This window comes from Diceros bicornis, chromosome 23 (assembly GCF_020826845.1).
Source record: "Diceros bicornis minor isolate mBicDic1 chromosome 23, mDicBic1.mat.cur, whole genome shotgun sequence".
Lineage (NCBI taxonomy): Eukaryota > Metazoa > Chordata > Mammalia > Perissodactyla > Rhinocerotidae > Diceros > Diceros bicornis.
In genome coordinates this window covers 46,651,234-46,657,921 of record NC_080762.1, presented here as the reverse complement: position 1 = coordinate 46,657,921, position 6,688 = coordinate 46,651,234, and positions in this window count along the sequence as shown.

The window sequence follows — 6,688 nt, the reverse complement described above, 5'->3', positions numbered from 1 at the left end:
ATATGCTGGGTTTAATGTAGGGGAAATGATATCAGGGCTGGCATCAATTCCCCCTCATTTTTATGTTCTTTCCTCAATCTTGAGGGATTCAGGGCAACAACTGATTTAGCTACTTCCTGCTGAATCGGAGCATAGATCTGGGTTAAAGAAACGAGACCACTTCGCACTTATTTGGAAATAATTTCTTGTTCCTGGCTTTAGGTTGACATTTTGTATTATTAGAATTTTTGTACCTTGTTCAACAGTTTTGGAACATCTAAAGGCACAGGAAGTATCTGACCAGAATGATAAGTATAGACAACCCAAATTTTAATAGTCCCTGAAAACTAGACTTTATCCCTTGAGGAATCCAAGAAAACAGTCCTGAAAACCAGTCTGGACCTGGTAACTCTGGGGATACCAGCTGAAAGGGGCATAGGTTGATCTATCTCATTGAACCAGTCTCTTAGTAAGGCGGTGAGGCAGGTGGGCTCCCAAAGTTAGGCCTATATTTTGTAAGCAAGTAACCAGGTATTTAATAAGTATTTCTAGAGAAACAAAAAGATAAACAAGGTTAATGATTGGAGCAAATTATAAACCAGTTCCTGAGCCCAGGGGGCAGCCAAGCAAGATTTCTAGAAGTCATGGTCACAGCATCTTTTGCAGTTTGAAATGTCTCTGATGGTGTTATTGGGTGTTCAGGTATCTTTCTGAATGGCTTACACAGCAACAGGCATGAATCTTTCTTAAGTACATATCAAGATGTCCAGCTTCAGCTTGCAGGGCTTTAGGAAAAAGGGTAATCTCAGTTTTCATTGATTCCAAATGAAAATGATGGAGGGCCGGCCCCGTGGCTTAGCGGTTAAGTGCGTGTGCTCTGCTACTGGCGGCCCAGGTTCAGATCCCGGGGGAGCACCGATGCACTGCTTCTCTGGCCATGCTGAGGCCATGTCCCACATACAGCAACTAGAAGGATGTGCAGCTATGACATACAACTATCTACTGGAGCTTTGGGGGAAAAATAAATAAATAAAAATAAAAAATTATAAAAAAAAAAGAAAATGATGGAAAACGTTATTTTGGAGATTTGTAGCCAGATATTTCAGGAGACTAGAAGAATTTGTGATCTAGTCCAGTTAACAAAAACCTCAAGACAATTAACAGAACCAGAATTCAACATCCACAAACGTGTATTATAGTTTCTATTGAAACATAATTTTTTTCTCTAAAATTATCCTCATTTTCACTAAAGATATCCAAATTAAGACTAACTAGTTTGTAAAATAAGTCTAGTTTTAATAAACTTGGCTCAATTATTTACATAAGTACAGCAAGAATAACAACTGATCATATAGGCTCTTTTAAATCTGCTTTGCTGGAACTTTTTATAAGGAATTTTAGATTGAACTTTAAAGGGCTCTCAAGGCCAGGAAAGCCAAGCCAAGGACTTTGTCATCAGACTTGCCTATCATACCTACAGATTTAGATGAATTCTTCTCTTTTTTTGAGGTTCCCCAAAATATTGAGGTTCCAGGCACCTGTCAGATAAGTGACTTTCCTTACTTACCCAGTAAGGTTGCTGTTCAGAATGCTGTAAACAAGGTACCAAGCCAATATTTCTAAGTGGCTTTGTTCCATAAAGTCCAATCTTTGTCTCTCAAAAGATGTCTGGTCGTATCTGAGTCTATGTACGTTTTTCTCAAATATATTCCAGTCAAAGCTTTGGTAATATAACCAATGTTTCCAACTGTGTCCTGTTATAAGGAGAACAGATTCTTATCGAACTTATGTAAATAAGCATATTGCCATGAAATAGATTTACTTACTAAGAGTTTCCAAATTCCGGAGGGATCAGGTAGAGAGAAAAAAATAAATGTTTCAATTCTGCTTACAAATGTATAATTTACCAAATTGTTATTAAGTCATAATTAGTTTAAGATAAAAGAGAAAAAGGTTTTCTTAAATCTGAAAAAAAAACACCAAAAAAATCAGCAATATTTCAAACAAAAAGTCATAAAAATTATAATCATTCTTGTCAGTTTACTTAGTTTCATGTAACTAACTCTTGATCTTCTGTTAGCAGTTTCGTGAGGCCATCAGTTTTTCAGTTATAGTGGTATAATTTCTTATCCAGCTCAATTTCATAATCTGAAAGTTTATCAGAAACCTGTATTCTAGAGTAAGTGTCAGAGTTCTTTCCCTGAATCTCTCTGAAGATGAAATATATTTGCAAAAACATCATAATAAAACAACTGTCTGGGGGGCTGGCCCCATGGCATAGCCAGTTAAGTATGCACGCTCTGTTGCTGGGGGCCCAGGTTCGGATTCCAGGCACTCACCGACACACCTTGTCAGGCCATGCTGTGGCGGCGTCCCACGTAAAGTGGAGGAAGATTGGCATGGATGTTAGCTCAGGGCTGATCTTCCTCACACACACAAAAAAAAAAACTGTCTGCAAATAGTAAAAGACTTTAAAATGGCAATTGACAAAGAAATTTGGCCATTTTGGTAACATACAACACTTTGAGATAATAACTAGAATTATGACTGATAACCAGGTCAGATCAGAATTTTAGGAATATTATATAATTTTAAAACATTTATATCAATAACATTTAACCATATAATATCATAGGTCTCTACGAAATAATGCTTAGTTATCCATCCAATCAAAGTGACAACAGTAACAGTCAAGGGCAGACAAATTATGCCCAATAATTAATTTTTAATATTATATCTTACTTGGTAAATGACCTACATACTCAATAAATTTCTATCATTTAACTTAAGTTAGCAAAACTCTAAAGTTTTAAGTTACCAAAAAGATTTTGAAAGTTATTTTTTAAGTTTTATATACCATAAAACATAATATTGCACCCAAAAATTCTTACTCATTTTTATTTATCTAAATTATTTGTTTTCAGAAATTATGTTTAGGTTACTCTCAAAAACTTTGTGTGACATTAAAGCAGTAGCCATCATCTTAAGTTGTTTTAAGTACATACACCATAACACACAATTATTGTTAAAAAGTTCTCCAAGAACCTTTATCTTTTTTACATTTATTTAGTTTACTTGTCCTCAATAATTATATTTAAGTCATCTACAAAAACCTCATGAGACATCAAACAAAATCAGCTATTATTTTTTTTATTTTTTTTTTTTGTGAGGAGATCAGCCCTGAGCTAACACCCGCCAATCCTCCTCTTTTTTTGCTGAGGAAGACGGCCCTGGGCTAACATCTGTGCCCATCTTCCTCCACTTTATATGGGACGCCGCCACAGCATGGCTTACCAAGCAGTGCGTCGGTGCGCGCCCGGGATCCGAACCAGCGAACCCCGGGCCGCCGCAGCGGAGCGCGCGCACTTAACCGCTTGCGCCACCGGGCCGGCCCCTGAAATCAGCTATTATTTTAAGTTATTATTTTTGCCAACAAACTTTGTAACAGAGATAACACGTCTGCATCATAGCCAATGTTGATAACTCTGAAAACATTTATTTTAACTAAACCAACAAACTTAAACAGGCTTTCATTTACCAAAGATCATTTTATACCATGTTAAATAACTTTGTCTTTTAGAAGTTTCTGCATATTAATCAAAGACTGCATTCCATCCTGAGAGGTTTTGAATCCTCTCTTTTAAGGGTGACCCTTAATGTGGACTCATCTGAAACAGAAGTTCCCCAGAATGGCCATTACAATTCCAAATTATCTCAAAAGTTTACTTATTTTTACTTGCTTAATTTTAGATCAGGACCTTCAGGGGAGTTGAAGTGGGGAAGCTCAGCAAGAGAGGGAGAAACGAGCAGCAGATTTGGCTCAGCGGCTAGAATGTTTAATTATTTAATTATTTTCTTTTAAAGAGGCAGTAAAGTATTCTTGATTTCATTTAGAAGGCTCAAAAGATTAAAATAAGGTTTCTGATGGTTGTTCAACTTTGTAGCTGGCTTTTTCCAATTGTATATGTAAGAACACCAGTTTAGGTAAACTGAAATTGCCCCATTTTGGCTACTTTAAAATCTCCTTTAGCATGTTTAATTAATATTGCCTGAAGGGTGGATTTATATGCTTTTACAATATCGGGCAGGGAAACGTTCCACAGTGAGACATAATGTTTATTCCCATAACATAATCTATAATCCAATCAGAAAAAGGAGATGCAATCATTTTTGTTAAAGCCCATTTAAATATACTAATTTTTACAAAACTTTATCTTAATTTTATCAACCTTCATACCTCTAGTTACATCTTATATTAGAATTCCATTAACGAGTTTTGCTTTTACAATACTGTGTAGGGGAAGCATTCCCAGCCAGACATAACATCCATTTCCAAAAAAAAACATTCAGGCAAAGTTGATATAACATCTTCATATAATATTACCTTGAACATTTTAATCTTTATAGTCTTATCAACCTGAGCAGCCTAACTGTTGCCCCAAACAATTGTTGGTCAGATTTCTCATTATGATCTCTGCCTTCTGGCTTTTTAAATTTTTCAAGCTGGAGTGAATAGAACAGGCTTGTCTGAGGTCTTTTAAGGCGGGGAGCAGTAGGGGGTCCCTTTAGCCCACCCAACCTTAGGCAGTGTTTTATTAAAACCTTTGTTTTAACTTCATTTGTGTCTGTTCCATTCATCCCATTTTTCTTTTTAATACCTAAAGATCTCCATTCTGCTGAGATGAGTCCTGTGACTCCTCCCCTTCTGACTTTTCTTTGTTTTTCCCCCTTCAATATTTGTCTTATTTAATCCACTGTCTTATTTACCTTATTATTACTTTTTAACTCCTCTAAAAATTTCCACCTTGTTGAGAGGAGTCCCTTTTTTCTCTCCCAGCTCCCTTTCACTCCTCTGTTAACTCAATGCCTTCATTAGCATCTGTAAGACCATGAAAGAAAGCTGAAACCCCAAGTTTAATTAAGTATTTAAGACCAGTCATTATATTTTCCTTTTAATTTAATCTTTTCACAGGTACCAATAAAACAGCTATTTATGATGAGAGTTCTCTAAGACTTTTCCAACTTAAGGATCCACTTTTTGGCCATTTTTTTCTCTGGAGTCTAAAGAATATTGTGGCCATGTGGTGTTACAAAAGAAAATCATCCCATTTTAGACATTGGTTTAATAACTATAATTAGACCATCTACTCAGAATCAGCCCCAATGGGCTCTGCTTAGGGACAGACAGCACATTCCCCATTCCAATACACAGAGATGGACAGACACACAGATCCAGACACAGAAAAACCAGACACCGGTGAACTGGTTCCCAGATTTAGGGTAGAAAGTCCTGCAACTGTTCTTACTCTGAATGTGTGCCCAGATGGCCCCTCTGCAAGTGGAAAGGACCCCAGATGGAGGGGAAGGGAGTTCACAAGCATCCTCGAGGTGATTTACCCTATTCCAGATTGAGTCACCAGAAGAAAAAACAAACAAACAAACAAATCTAGAGCCTGTTTCCTTGCCATAAGAAAATGTGCCTAGGGCCAGCAATGCCAGGTCATACAGAAAGTGTTGGGGACAGTCCCTAGGTTAAATCACCTAGGCAGCTGATGGACTGTTTCCCAGGAAATCCTAGTCAGCCCAGGGCTACAGAGCCACACACAAAGAGCCTGCTGGCTGGCTCACCAAATTGTTACCAGATACAAACACAGGTTCTTTACCTGCCGGACAAGAAAGGCCAAGTAAAAACTGGAATGCCAGGCTTATGGCAGGGAAAGGGTTTTTATTTCAGGTGATGTGAGCCAGAAGACAAGAGCGAGCCCTCAAATTTGCCTCATATCCCCAAAAGTTGGGAGGCAAGGTGTTTTAAATGTTGTGAGGAACGCAGCTGCTTGTAGGGAGGGGGAGCCTGTGGCCTTGCTGGTGGGCGCTTTCCCACCAGTCTGCATTTGGCCTCGTGAGGCTGCTTGAAGGGAGGGTGATGGTGAGATAAGGGAATCCACAGGTGGGTGTCCTTGGTTGTCTGCCTCCATGGTGGATGGTGGAGTCTGGCACCAGGAAGCCAAGGAGTTGGCGTCTGGGAAGCTTTAGCTTCTTGGTATTCTCTGGATATCAGTTTCCCTGTAATAAAACTTCAAAAGACCCATAACTAGCCAAAACTTCAGTGTAAGCCCAGTGCAAGGCCACCTGGGCTTTTAACAATTTGTAACTTCTATTTGCTTTGTGAAGTTCAATGATACAAAGGTTTTAAAAAAACAATATTTACGTATGAATGCAACTTAGAGAAGCAGGGAAAGGGGATGAGTGTTTTAGGCTTTAACCCCATATATGCTGGGTTTAATGTAGGGGAACTGATATCAGGGCCGGCATCAGAAGTACCTTAAATGTCCCATTGGGCCTGATTGTGATATGTTCACTTATGTAGTACCCATTATTGCTTGTGTGGTTTGGGTTCTTAGCCATTGTGGGAAAAGACAAGGTGTGTATAAACAAACAAAATGGGCTTATCCCCTCTCTACCCCTGATACCAGCTCAACACAAGGTTGACATAAGGAAGCTATATTATAGAAAGGAAGCCATATTGTAACTTTGAATGACCTCTGATTAACTAACCCAGCTGAATGTGTACCATCCAGGAAATACACATGCTCTGTAGATTTTATGACCCTTGCTTGCATATGTACCTCCCAGCTGTGATAAGAGGATAACTTTTTTCTTTTGAGTTCCTTAGGAATGTAATGACGCCCAGACAGAGATTCTACACTGG